This window comes from Gorilla gorilla, chromosome 2 (assembly GCF_029281585.2).
Source record: "Gorilla gorilla gorilla isolate KB3781 chromosome 2, NHGRI_mGorGor1-v2.1_pri, whole genome shotgun sequence".
NCBI classification, from domain to species: domain Eukaryota; kingdom Metazoa; phylum Chordata; class Mammalia; order Primates; family Hominidae; genus Gorilla; species Gorilla gorilla.
In genome coordinates this window covers 151,854,004-151,867,155 of record NC_086017.1, presented here as the reverse complement: position 1 = coordinate 151,867,155, position 13,152 = coordinate 151,854,004, and the positions used below count along the sequence as shown (strand labels likewise).

The window sequence follows — 13,152 nt, the reverse complement described above, 5'->3', positions numbered from 1 at the left end:
TTACATATATCAGTCTGAGGGTATTTGCTTATGTCACAATCCCTGTCTCTCTACCATGCTGGGTAGATAGGAGGATGCAGCCTTGTGGGTGGTAGCTGGTATGTTGGTGGAAACTCCATGCTTCCATGGAACCAGCTGTGGAGGAGTGGTGACGCAATGAGCATCCTGGAAGTTTAGTTGTCATTTGTCACCTTTTGGATAATGGAGTAGATTTCTGAAGCTATTTCTCCTTGTTTGGTGTTCTGCCTGCAATTTGGACAAGTGGACTTCAGATTATGTCTTCATAGACTGAAAGGCTTGGGTATGGTTAATTAGAAAAGTAGATTCACATGGTTTTCCACATGTTAGAGGAATTGATAGAATTCTATTTGAACAAAGGACAGTGTTTACAAATAATAGCAATGCCATATTTAAAGAGATATCACCATTCAGAGAAAGAGTTAAAGAAAAAAATATATAGGTTCACTTAGGAACTTCTTTCAGTAGTAATTGATTTTATCAATCAATGCATAGTCGCTGCTCATTTTCATGAAGCTTTATACTTAAGTCACTCTGAATATTTCTTGGCTTTTTTGTAGCTGCATGGTGTTTGGGTGAGGTTCAAGCTTTCTGTCTTTTCCCCATCCTACCCCCACTCCAAAAAGAGGCTGGAACTCTACATTAAATCTTTAACTGTTCTGCTAGTATATGCTCAGTATACCTAGAAAAAAGACCCTATATTTTAGGGAAGAATTTCACCTTCCCATTTAAGCAGCTTGCAAAGATTAAAAGAACAGAAATTTCATGGTCATAGCACATTATAGTATGAATACTGTCTTGTTTTTAGAAAAAGAAGCAGAAGTGAGAGCTGAGTTTGGCTGTAGGAATTTACTGCATAATTTAGTATCTCCCCCTATGGTTATCACCTTTATAATAGAGAAAACCACTGAGTGCCAACTATGCCAGCCACACATTGATATTAGATTTCTACAAGTGAAAATCCCGGATCTTAGGGTATGTGCTTTATCTTTTTTTAATGCAAACTGCTAAATTTCTTACTCAAATAAATGTGCCAGTTAATACCAGCAAGGAACATACAACATTCAAAAAAGTGAAACACCTTTTCCTCACGTTTGCCAAAACTCAGTTTTATCAATCTCTCTCTCCATCCTCCAGGCACATAGGTTAGAGTTTCATTCCCAGATTTATGATACATTTTCACTATTGGTTTCTATAAGGTCTTATTAAAAACTTATTAATATGTAATTCACTTACCATTAAAGTCACCATTTTAGAGTAAACAATTAAATGGTTTTCAGTATATTCATAAAATTGTGCAACTCTCACCATTATCTAATTCCAAAAGATTTTCATCACCCCCGTAAAACACTCATTAGCAGTCTCTCCCTGTTCCTCCTTTCCCCCAGCCCTTAGCAGATACTCTACTTTTCTGTATTTATGGATTTGTCTATTCTGGAGATTTCATATAAATGCTATCATATAATATGTGGCTTTTGTGACTGGCTTTAATTTAGTATAATGTTTTCAAGGTTTATCTGTGTTATAGCATGTATCAGTATTTTTTTATGGCTGAATAATTTCACATGGATGTACCACGTTGTATTCATTGTCAGTTAATGGACATTTAGATTGTTTTCACATTTTAGCTGTTAAATGTTTAAATGTTTCTGTGAGCATTTGTGTATAGATTTTTGTAGAAATATGTTTCCAGTTCTTTTGGGTAGGTTCCTAGGTGTGGAATCATATGGTAACCCTATGTTTAACTTTTTGAGGAAATGCCAAGCTGTTTTTCAAAGTGACTGCACAATTTTACATTCCCACCAGCAATGTATGAGAATTACCATTTCTCCACATCTTTTTCCAAACTTCTTGTCTTTTTTTTCTTCTGATTATAGCTATTATAGTAGGTATAAAGTAGGATCTCACTGTGATTTACATTTGGATTTCCCTGATGGCTAGTGATGTTGAGAATCTTTTCATGTCCTTATAGGACATTTGTATGCCTTCTTTAGAGAAATGTCTATTTAAATCTTTTGCCCATTTAAAAATGGAGTTAATGTCTTTTTATTGTTGAGTTGTCAGAGCTCTTTGTATTAGCTAGATACTAGACCCTAACCAGATATGATTTGCATCTATTTTCTCCATTCTATGGTTGTCTTTACATTTTTAAATGGTGTCCTTTGAAGCACAAAAGGTTTTAATTTTGATGAAATCAAATTTATCTCTATTTTTTTTGTAGCTTGCCTATTTGGTGTCATTTAAGAAACCACTGCCCAATCCAAGGCCATGAAGATTTACACCTATGTAATCCTATAATAAATAGCTTTATAGTTTGAGCTCTTACACTGAGGTATTTGAATTATTTTGAATTGTTTTTGTATTTGGTGGGAGTTAGGGGCCCAATTTCTTTCTGTTGCATGTGAATATCCAGTTGCCATAGCAACATTTGTTGAAAAGACTATTGTTTCCCATTGAGTGGTCTTGAAACCCTTGTTGAAAATCAACTCACCATAGATATATGATTTATTACTGGACTCTGAATTCTATTTCTTTGATCTATATGTCTATCCTTGTGCTAGCCACACCATCTTGATTACTGCAGCTGTGTAGTATGTTTTGAAGTTGGAAAGTGTGAGTACTCCACTTTTGTTTCTGTTTTAACATTATCTTGTATTTTCATATAAAATTTAGGATCAGCACTACTACTTTTTGTGCAAAAGTCCACTAGAATTTTGATAGCTATTGCATTAAGTCTGTGGATAAATTTGGGGAGAATTGCCATATTAAGTTTCCTGATCCACGAACACAGAATATTTCACTATTTATTTAGGTCACCTTTAATTTCTTTCAACAATATTTTGTAGTTTCCATTGTACAGGTCTTGCACTTATATGGTTAAATTTATTCCTAAGCATTTCATTCTTTTGATGCTACTGTAAATAAAATTGATTTTCTTTATATTTGGATTGTTCATTGTTAGTGTGTAGAAATACAACTGATTTTTAATAGGGCCATTTATATTGACTTCTGTGTATATCTTGCAACTTTGCTGAAATCACTATTAGCTCTATTTTTAAAATTTATTTTAAAGGGTTTATATATATAACTTTGTGTTATCTGTGAATAAAGATATTTTCAGTTTTTCCTTTCTAATTTAAATGGCCCTTTTTTATTTTCCTTGTCTAATTTCCCTGGTTAGATCTTCAAGTACAATGTTAAATAGAATTGGCAAGAGTGGACATCCTTGTGTTGTTCCTAATCTTAAGGGAAAAAAATTTTGGTTTTTCAACATTAACTGTGGCATTCGCTGTCGGTTATTTACAGATGTCCTTTTATCAGATTCAGTTGTATTATTTGATTTTCATATGCTGAGTCAATTTAATAATCAAATTAATTATTTCATTTTCATATGTTGAGTCAATTTTCTGTTCCTGACATAAATCCCATTTCATAATGATGTAATTTTATATTTTGTTGGATTTGGATTGCTAGTATTCTGTTGAGAAATTTTTTAACAGACTAAGACAATATAATTTATTATTCTGAAGTAAATATATGCTTTATAAGTATACAGGAACCTGTGATTCCCATCAAGTTCCTGGTAGGAACAAAATGGCACTCAAATTAATTTGTAGAAAAATTGGTTTCTCTTAAATGCAAATCAAAACCACAGTGAGATACCATCTCACACCAGTTAGAATGGTGATCATTAAAGAGTCAGGAAACAACAGGTGCTGGAGAGGATGTGGAGAAATAGGAACACTTTTACACTGTTGGTGGGACTGTAAACTAGTTCAACCATTGTGGAAGTCAGTGTGGTGATTCCTCAGGGATCTAGAACTAGGAATACCATTTGACCCAGCAATCCCATTACTGGGTATATACCCAAAGGATTATAAATCATGCTGCTATAAAGACACAAGTGCACATATATTTACTGCGGCACTATTCACAATAGCAAAGACTTGGAACCAAGCCAAATGTCCAACAATGATAGACTGGATTAAGAAAACATGGCACATATACATCATGGAATAGTATGCAGCCATAAAAAATGATGAGTTCATGTCCTTTGTAGGGACATGGATGAAGCTGGAAACCATCATTCTCAGCAAACTATCGCAAGGACAAAAAACCAAACACCTCATGTTGTCACTCATAGGTGGGAATTGAACAATGAGAACACATGGACACAGGAAGGGGAACATCACACACCGGGGCCTGTTGTGGGGTGGAGGGAGTGGGAAGGGATAGCGTTAGGAGATATACCTAATGTTAAATGATGAGTTAATGGGTGTAGCACACCAACATGGCATATGTATGCATAGGTAACTAACCTGCATGTTGTGCATATGTACCTTAAAACTTAAAGTATAATAAAAATAAGAAAAATTGATTTCTCTTTTTTTAAAAAATTTAACTTTAAGTTCTGGGATACATGTGCTGAATGTGCAGGTTTGTTACATAGCTATACATGTGCCATGGTGGTTTGCTGCACCTATTAACCCATCATCTACGTTTTAAGCCCACATGCATTAGGTATTTGTCCTAATGCTCTCCTTCCCCTTTCCCCTCACCCCGCTACAGGCTCTGGTGTGTGATGTTCCCTTCCCTGTGTTCAACTCCCACTTGTGAGTGAGAACGTGCGGTATTTGGTTTTCTGTTCCTGTGTTAATTTGCTGACGATGATGGTTTCCAGGTTCATCCATGTCCCTGCAAAGGACATGAACTCCTTCTTTTTAATGGCTGCATAGTATTCCATATTGTATATGTGCCACATTTTCTTTATCCAGTCTGTCATTGATGGGCATTTGGGTTGGCTCCAAGTCTTTGCTATTGTAAATAGTGCTGCAGTAAACATACGTGTGCATGTTCTTTATAGTAGAATGATTTATAATCCTTTGGGTATATACCCAGTAATGGGATTGCTGGGTCAAATGGTATTTGATTCTAGATCCTTGAGGAATTGCCACACTTTCTTCCACAATGGTTGAAGTAATTTACACTCCTACCAACAGTGTAAAAGTGCTCCTGTTTCTCCACATCCTCACCAGGATCTATTGTTTCCAGACTTCTTAATGATTGCCGTTCTAATTGGTATGAGATGGTATCTCATTATGGTCTTGATTTGCATTTCTCTAATGACCAGTGATAATGACCTTTTTTTCATATGTTTGTTGGCCGCATAAATGTCTTCTTTTGGGAAGTGTCTGTTCATATCCTTTGCCCACTTTTTGATGGGGTTGTTTTCTTCTTGTAAATTTGTTTAAGTTCCTTGTAGATTCTGGATATTAGACCTTTGTCAGATGGATAGATTGCAAAAATTTTCTCCCATTCTGTAGGTTGCCTGTTCACTCTAATGATAGTTTCTTTTGCTGAGCAGAAACTCTTTACTTTAATTAGATCCCATTTGTCAATTTTGGCTTTTGTTGCAATTGCTTTTGGTGTTTTAGTCATGGGTCTTTGCCCATGCCTATGTCCTGAATGGTACTGCCTAGGTTTTCTTCTAGGGTTTTTATGGTTTTAGGTTTTATGTTTAAGTCTTTAATCCATCTCATGTTAATTTTTGTAGAAGGTGTAAGGAAGGGGTCCAGGTTCTGTTTTCTACATATGGCAAGCCAATTTTCCCAGAACCATTTATTAAATAGGGAATCCTTTCCCCATTGCTTGTTTTTGCCAGGTTTGTCAAAGATCAGGTGGTTGTAGGTGTGTGGTGTTATTTCTGGGGTCTCTGTTCTGTTCCATTGGTCTATATATCTGTTTTGCTACCAGTACCATGCTGTTTTGGTTCCTGTAGCCTTGTAGTATAGTTTGAAGTCAGGTAGCATGATGCCTCCAGATTTGTTCTTTTTGCTTAGGATTGTCTCGGCTATATGGGCTTTTTGGTTCCATATGAAATTTAAAGTAGTTTTTTTCTAGTTCTGTGAAGAAAGTCAATGGTAGCATGATGGGGATAGCATTGAATCTACAAATTACTTTGGGGGGTATGGGCATTTTCATGATATTCTTCCTATCCATGAGCATGGATTGTTTTTTCATTTGTTTGTGTCCTCTCTTATTTCCTTGAGCAGTGGATTGAAGTTCTCCTTGAAGAGGTCCTTCACGTCCATTGTAAGTTGTATTCCTAGGTATTTTATTTTCTTTGTAGCAATTGTGAATGGGAGTTCACTCATGATTTGGCTCTCTGCTTTTCTATTATTGGTATATAGGAATGCTTGTGATTTTTGCGCATTGATTTTGTATCCTGAGACTTTGCTGAAGTATATCAGCTTAAGGAATTTTTTGGATTGAGTCTGTTGAGAAATTTTATATTTATATTCATGAAGGTTATTGGTCTGCAGTTTTACTTTCTTGTGATGTCTTTGGTTTGGTATCAAGATAATGCTGACCTAATAAAATGAGTTATCAAGTGTTTCTCTTCCTTTAATTTTTTGAAGGGTTTGTGAAGGATTGGTGTTAATTTTTCTTTAAATATTTGGATTTAAGTTACTGTTTGGTATCCTTTTTTTATTAGCCTGAAGAATTCCCTTTAGTATTTTTTTATGGCTGAACTGCTTACAATAAATTCAGGTTTTGCTTATTTTGGATGTCTTAATTTTTCCTTCATTTTTGAAGGAAAGTTTTGATGGACATAAAGTTCTTTGTTGACAGTTTTTTTTTTCAGCACTCTGCATATGTCATTCCATTTCCCCCTGGCTTCCATTACTTCTTTTTTTTTTGTCTTTAATTTTTGTGGGTACATAATAGATGTATACATTCATGGGGTACATGAGATATTTTGATACATACAGTGCATAATAATAATAGGACAGTGCATAATAATAATAGGATAAGTGGAGTATCCATCACCTCAAGTATTTATCCTTTCTTTGTGTTACAAGCAAGGAATCCAATCATACTTTTTAAGTTATTTTTAAATGTACAATAAATTATTATGGACTGTGATCACCCTATTATGCTATCAAAGAGTAGATATTATTCATTCTACCTACCTATATTTTTGCGTCCATTAATCATCCCCATTTCCCCCCACTCCACTACCCTTCCCAGACCCTGGTAACCTTCTTTCTACTCTCTATCTCCATGAGTCAATTGTTTTTAATTTTTAGCTCTTTTGAATAAGTGAGAAAATGAGAAGTTTGTCTTTCTGTGCTTGGCGAATTTCACTTAACATATTGGCTTCCAGTACCATCCGTATTGCTGTAAAAGACAGGATCTCATTATTTTTATGGCTGAATAGTACTGCATTTTGTATATGTACCTTATTTTCTATATCCCTTCATCTGTTGATGGACACTTAGTTTGCTTTTAAATCTTGGCTATTGTGAATAGTGCTGCAACAAACATGAGAGTGAGATATCTCTTAAATATACTGATTTCCTTTCTTTGGGATATATACCTAGCAGTGGGATTGCTGGATCATATGGTAGCTCTATTTTTAGTTTTTTGAGGAATCTCTAAACTGTTCTTCATAGTGGTTGTATTAATTTACATTTCCTCCAACAATGTATAAGGATTACCTTTTCTCCACATCCTCGCCAGCATTTGTTATTGTCTGTCTTTTGGATAAAAGCATTTTTACCTGAGGTGAGATGATATATCATTGTACTTTTGATTTGCATTTCTCTGATGATCAATGATGTGGAGCACCTTTCCATATACCTGTTTGCCATTTGTATGTCGTTTGAGAAATGTCTATTCAGATCTTTTCCCATTTTATTTATTTATTTTTTAAATTTTGTTAATTTTATTTAATTTTTAATTTTTTTATTTTCACAGGTTATTGGGGAACAGGTGGTGTTTGGTTACATGAGTAAGTTCTTTAGTGGTGATTTGTGAGATTTTGTTTCACCCATCACCCGAAAAGAATACACTACATGCAGTTTGTAATCTTTTATCCCTCATCCCCTTCCCACCTTTTTCCTCTGAGTCCCCAAAGTCCACTGTGTCATTTTTATGCCTTTTGCATCCTCATAGCTTAGCTCCCACTTATCAGTGAGAACATACAATATTTGGTTTTCCATTTCTGAGTCACTTCACTTAGAATAATATTCTCCAGTCTCATCCAGGTTGCTGCAAATGCTATTAATTCATTCCTTTTATGACTGAGTAGTATTTCATCATATATATATATATATATATATATATATATATATATATATATATATATATATATACCACAGTTTCTTCATCCACTCATTGATTGATAGGCATTTGGGTTGGTTTCACACTTTTGCTATTGTGAATTGTGCTGCTGTAAACATGCATATGCAAATATCTTTTTCGTATAATGACTTATTTTCCTCTGGGTAGATACCCAGTAGTGGGATTGCTTTTGTAGTAGTTCTACTTTTAGTTCTTTAAGGAATCTCCACACTGTTTTCCACAGTGATTTTGTGCTAGTTTAAATTCCCACCAGCAGTGTAGAAGTGTTTCCTGTTGACTGCATCCAAGCCAACATCTATTATTTTTTTTATTATGGCCATTCTTGCAAGAGTAAGGTGGTATCGCATTGTGGTTTTGATTTGCATTTCCCTGATCATTAGTGATGTTGAGCATTTTTTTTCATATGTTTGTTGGTAGTTTGTAAGTCTTCTTTTGAGAATTGTCTATTCATGTCCTTAGCACACTTTTTGATGATTTTTTTTTCTTGCTAATTTGAGTTCATTGTAGATTCTGGATATTAGTCCGTTGTTGGACGGATATTAGTCCGTTGTTGGACGTATAGATTGTGAAGATTTTCTCCCCATCTGTGAGTTGTCTGTTACTCTGCTGATGGTTCCTTTTGCCATGCAAAAGCTCTTTAGTTTAATTAAGTCACAGCTATTTATGTTTGTTTTTATTGCGTTTGCTTTTGGGATCTTGGTCATAAAATCCTTGCCTAAGCCAATGTCTAGAAGGGTTTTTCTGATGTTATCTTCTAGAATTTTTACCGTTATATGTCTTAGATTTAAGTCTGTGATCCATCTTCAGTTGATTTTTGCAAAAGGTGAGAGATGATCAAGTTTCATTCTTCTACATGTGGCTTGCCAATTATCCCAGCACCATGTGTTGAATAAGGTGTTCTTTCCCCACTTTGTTTTTGTTTGCTTTGTCAAATATCAGTTGGCTGTAAGTATTTGGCTTTGTTTCTGCATTCTCTATTCTATTCCATTGGTCTGTGTGCCTATTTTTATACCAGTACCATGCTGTTTTGGTGACATGGCCTTATGGTATAGTTTGAAGTTGGGTAATGTGATCCTTCCAGATTTGTTCTTTTTGCTTAGTCTTACTTTGATGATGCAGGCTCTTTTTTGGTTCCAAATGAATTTTAGGATTATTTTTTCTAGTTCTGTGAAGAATGATGGTGGTATTTTGGTGGGAATTGTGTTGAATTTGTGGATTGCTTTTGGCAGTATGGTCATTTTCACAATATTGATTCTACCCATCCATGAGCATGGAATGTGTTTGCATTTGTTTGTGTTGTCTATGATTTCTTTCAGCAGTGTCTTGCAGTTTTCCTTGCAGAGGTCTTTCACCTCCTAGGTTAGGTATATTCCTAAGGATTTTGTTTTATTTTTTGTAGCCATTATAAAAGGGGTTGAGTTCTTGATTTCATTCTCCACTTGATCACCATTTGCGTATAAGAGAGCTACTAATTTTTGTATGTTAATTTTGTATCCAAAAACTTTGCTGAATTTTTTTTAAATCAGCTCTAGGAGCTTTTTGGAGGAGTCTTTAGGGTTTCTAGGTATACAATCATATCATCAGCAAGCAGCAACAGTTTGACTTCCTCTTTATTGGTTTGGGTGCTCTTTCTTTCTCTTGTCTGATGGCTCTGGCTAGGACTTCCAGTACTGTGTTGAATAGAAGTGGTGAGAGTGGGCATCCTTGTCCTATTCCATTTCCCAGAGGGAACGCTTTCAACTTTTTCCCATTCAGAATTATATTGGCTGTAGGTTTGTCATAGATGGCTTTTATTACATTGACATATGTCCCTTAATATGCTGATTTTGCTGAGTTTTAATCATAAAAGGGTGGTGGATTTTGTTGAATGCTTTTTCTGCACTTATTGAGATGTTCATGTGATTTTTGTTTTTAATTCTGCTTATGTGGTATATCACATTTATTAGCTTGCGTGTGTTAAACCATCTCGGCATCCCTGGTATGGAACCCATTTGATCATGGTGGATTATCTTTTTGATATGTTGTTGGATTCGGTTAGCTAGTATTTTGTTAAGGATGTTTGCATCTATGTTCATCAGGGATATTGGGCTATAGTTTTCTTTTTTTGGTTAAGTCCTTTCCTGGTTTTGGTATTGGGATAATACTGGCTTCATAGAATGATTTAGGGAGGATTCCCTCTTTATCTTATGGAATAGTGTCAATAGGATTCGTACCAATTCTTCTTTGAATGTCTGATAGAATTCAGCCGTGAGTCTGTCTGGTGCTGGACTTTTTTTGTTGGTAATTTTAAAATTACTGTTTCAATCTCCCTGCTTGTTATTGGTCTGGTCACAGTATCTAATTCTTCCTGATTCAAGAGGGTTGTAGCTTTCCAGAAACTTATCCATCTCCTTTAGGTTTTCTAGTTTATGTGTGTAAAGGTGTTCATAGTAGCCTTGAATGATCTTTTGTACTTCAGTAGTGTCAGTTGTAATATCTCCTATTTCATTTCTTATTGAGCTTATTTGGAGTTTCTCTCTTCTTTTCTTGGTTAATCTTGCTAATGGCCCATCAATTTTATTTATCTTTTCCAAGCAGCAGCTTTTTGTTTTATTTATCTTTTGTAAGTTTTTTGTTTCAATTTCATTTAGTTATGCTCTGATCTGTGTTATTTCCTTTCTTTTGCCGGGTTTGGGTTTGATTTTTTCTTGTTTCTCTAGTTTCTTGAGGTGTAACCTTAGATTGTCTATTTGTGCTCTTTCAGACTTTTTGTGTCTCTTGAAGGCATTTAGGGCTATGAACTTTCCTCTTAGCACCGCCTTTGCTGTATCCCAGAGGTTTTGATAGGTTGTGTTACTATTGTCATTCAGTCAGATCAAAGAAATTTTTAAATTTCCATCTTGATTTCATTTTTGATCCAATGATCATTTAGGAGCAGTTTATTTAATTTCAATGTATTTGCATGGTTTTGAAGGTTCCTTTTGGAGTTGATTTGCAGTTTTCTTCCACTGTGGTCTGAGAGAGTGCTGGATATAATTTTAATTTTCTTAAATTTATTGAGGCTCATTTTGTGGCCTATCATATGGTCTGTCTTGGAAAAAGTTCCATGTACTGATGAATAGAATATATATTCTATGGTTTTGGTTAAAATGTTGTATAAATATCTGTTAAGTCCATTTGTTCTAGGGTATAGTTTAAGTCCATTGTTTCTTTTTTGACTTTCTGTCTTGATGACCTGTCTACTGCTGTCAGTGGAGTATTGAAGTCCCCCACTATTATTGTGTTGCTGTCTATCTCATTTCTTAGGTCTAGTAGTAACTGTTTTATAAATTTTGGAGCTCCAGTGTTAGGTGCATATATATTTAGGATTGTGATATTTTCCGGTTGAACAAGGCCTTTTACCATTACATAATGTCCCTCTTTGTCTTTAACTGCTGTTGCTTTAAAGTTTGTTTAGTCTGATATAAGAATAGCTACTCCTGCTCATTTTTTATGTCCATTTGCATGGACTATCTTTTTCCACTCCTTTACCTTAAGTTTATGTGAGTTCTTTTGTGTTAGGTGAGTCTCTTGAAGGCAGTAGATATTTGGTTGGTGAATTCTTATCCATTCTGCAATTCTGTATTTTTTTTTTTTTGAGATGGAGTCTTGCTCTGTTGCCCAGGCTGGAGTGCAGTGGCACGATCTTGGCTCACTGCAAGCTCCGCCTCCTGGGTTCACACCATTCTGCTGCCTCAGCCTCCCGAGTAGATGGGACTACAGGCACCCGCCACCATGCCCAGCTAATTTTTTGTATTTTTAGTAGAGACAGGGTTTCACTGTGTTAGCCAAGTTGGTCTTGATCTCCTGACCTCATGATCTGCCCGCCTCAGCCTCCCAAAGTGCTGGGATTACAGGCGTGAGCCACCGTGCCCAGCCCAATTCTGTATTTTTTTAGGTGGAGCATTTAGGCCATTTACATTCAACGTTAGTATTGAGATGGAAGGTACTATTCCATTCATTGGAATACATTTATTGTATTTTTTAATGGTTTCTTTGAGATTTATGCTTTAAAAAGGCTCTGTTTTGATGTGTTTCCAGGATTTGTTTCAAGATTTAGAGCTCCTTTTAGCAGTTCTTGTAGTGCTGGCTTGGTAGTGGTGAATTCTTTCAGCATTTATCTGAAAAAGACTATCTTTTCTTCATTAATGAAGGTTAGTGTCACTGGATACAAAATTCTTGGCTGATATCTGTTTTGTTTAAGGAAGCTGATCGTGCCCCATTCCTTTCTGGCTTGTAGGATTTCTGCTGAGAAATCTGCTGTTAATCTGATAGGTTTTCCAGTGCTTTTGCCTCACAGCTCTTAAGATTCCTTTCTTTGTCTCAACTTTAGATAACCTGATGACATTGTGCCCAGGCAATGATCTCTTTGCGGGGAATTTTCCAGGTGTTCTTTGAGCTTCTTGTAGTTAGATATCCAGATCTCTAGCAAGGCCAGGGAAGTTTTTCTTGATTATTTCCCCAAATATGTTTTCCAAACTTTCAGATTTCTCTTCTTTCTCAGGAATATTTCTCTTCTTCCTAAGAATAATAATTCTTGTTAAGTTAACATAATGCTAGACTTCTTGGAGGCTTTGTTGGTATTTTCTTATTTTTTTCCTTTGTCTTTGTTGGATTGGGTTAATTTGAAAACTTTGTTTTTGAGTTCTTAAGTTCTTTCTTCTGCTTGTTTGATTCTATTGCTGAGGCTTTCCAGAGCATTTTGCATTGCAATAAGTGCATCCATTTTTTCTGAAGTTTTGATTGCTTTTTATCTATGTTATTTATTTCATTGAAGATTTCTCCCTTCATCTCTTGTATCATTTTTTTCAGCTTCCTTAAATTGGGCTTTGTCTTTCTCTGGTGCCTCCTTGATTAACTTAATAACTGCCCTTCTCAATTCTTTTTCAGGTAAATCAGGGATTTTTTTCTTGGTTTGGATCCGTTGCCAGTGAGCTAGTGTGATTTTTTGGGGGTGTTAATGAGCCT

General features: G+C 35.4%; 1 long non-coding RNA gene across 2 annotated transcripts in view; it reads left to right on the top strand.

The window, feature by feature from the left end:
* Window positions 1–75: 75 nt before the first annotated feature.
* Window positions 76–13,152, top strand: part of LOC115934030 (uncharacterized) — a 93,579-nt gene continuing 80,502 nt past the window's right edge. For both annotated transcript variants that reach the window (XR_004069880.3, XR_008678470.2), the window contains exon 1: window positions 76–301. This is a non-coding gene — a long non-coding RNA (uncharacterized lncRNA). The remainder of the gene's footprint in view (window positions 302–13,152) is intronic.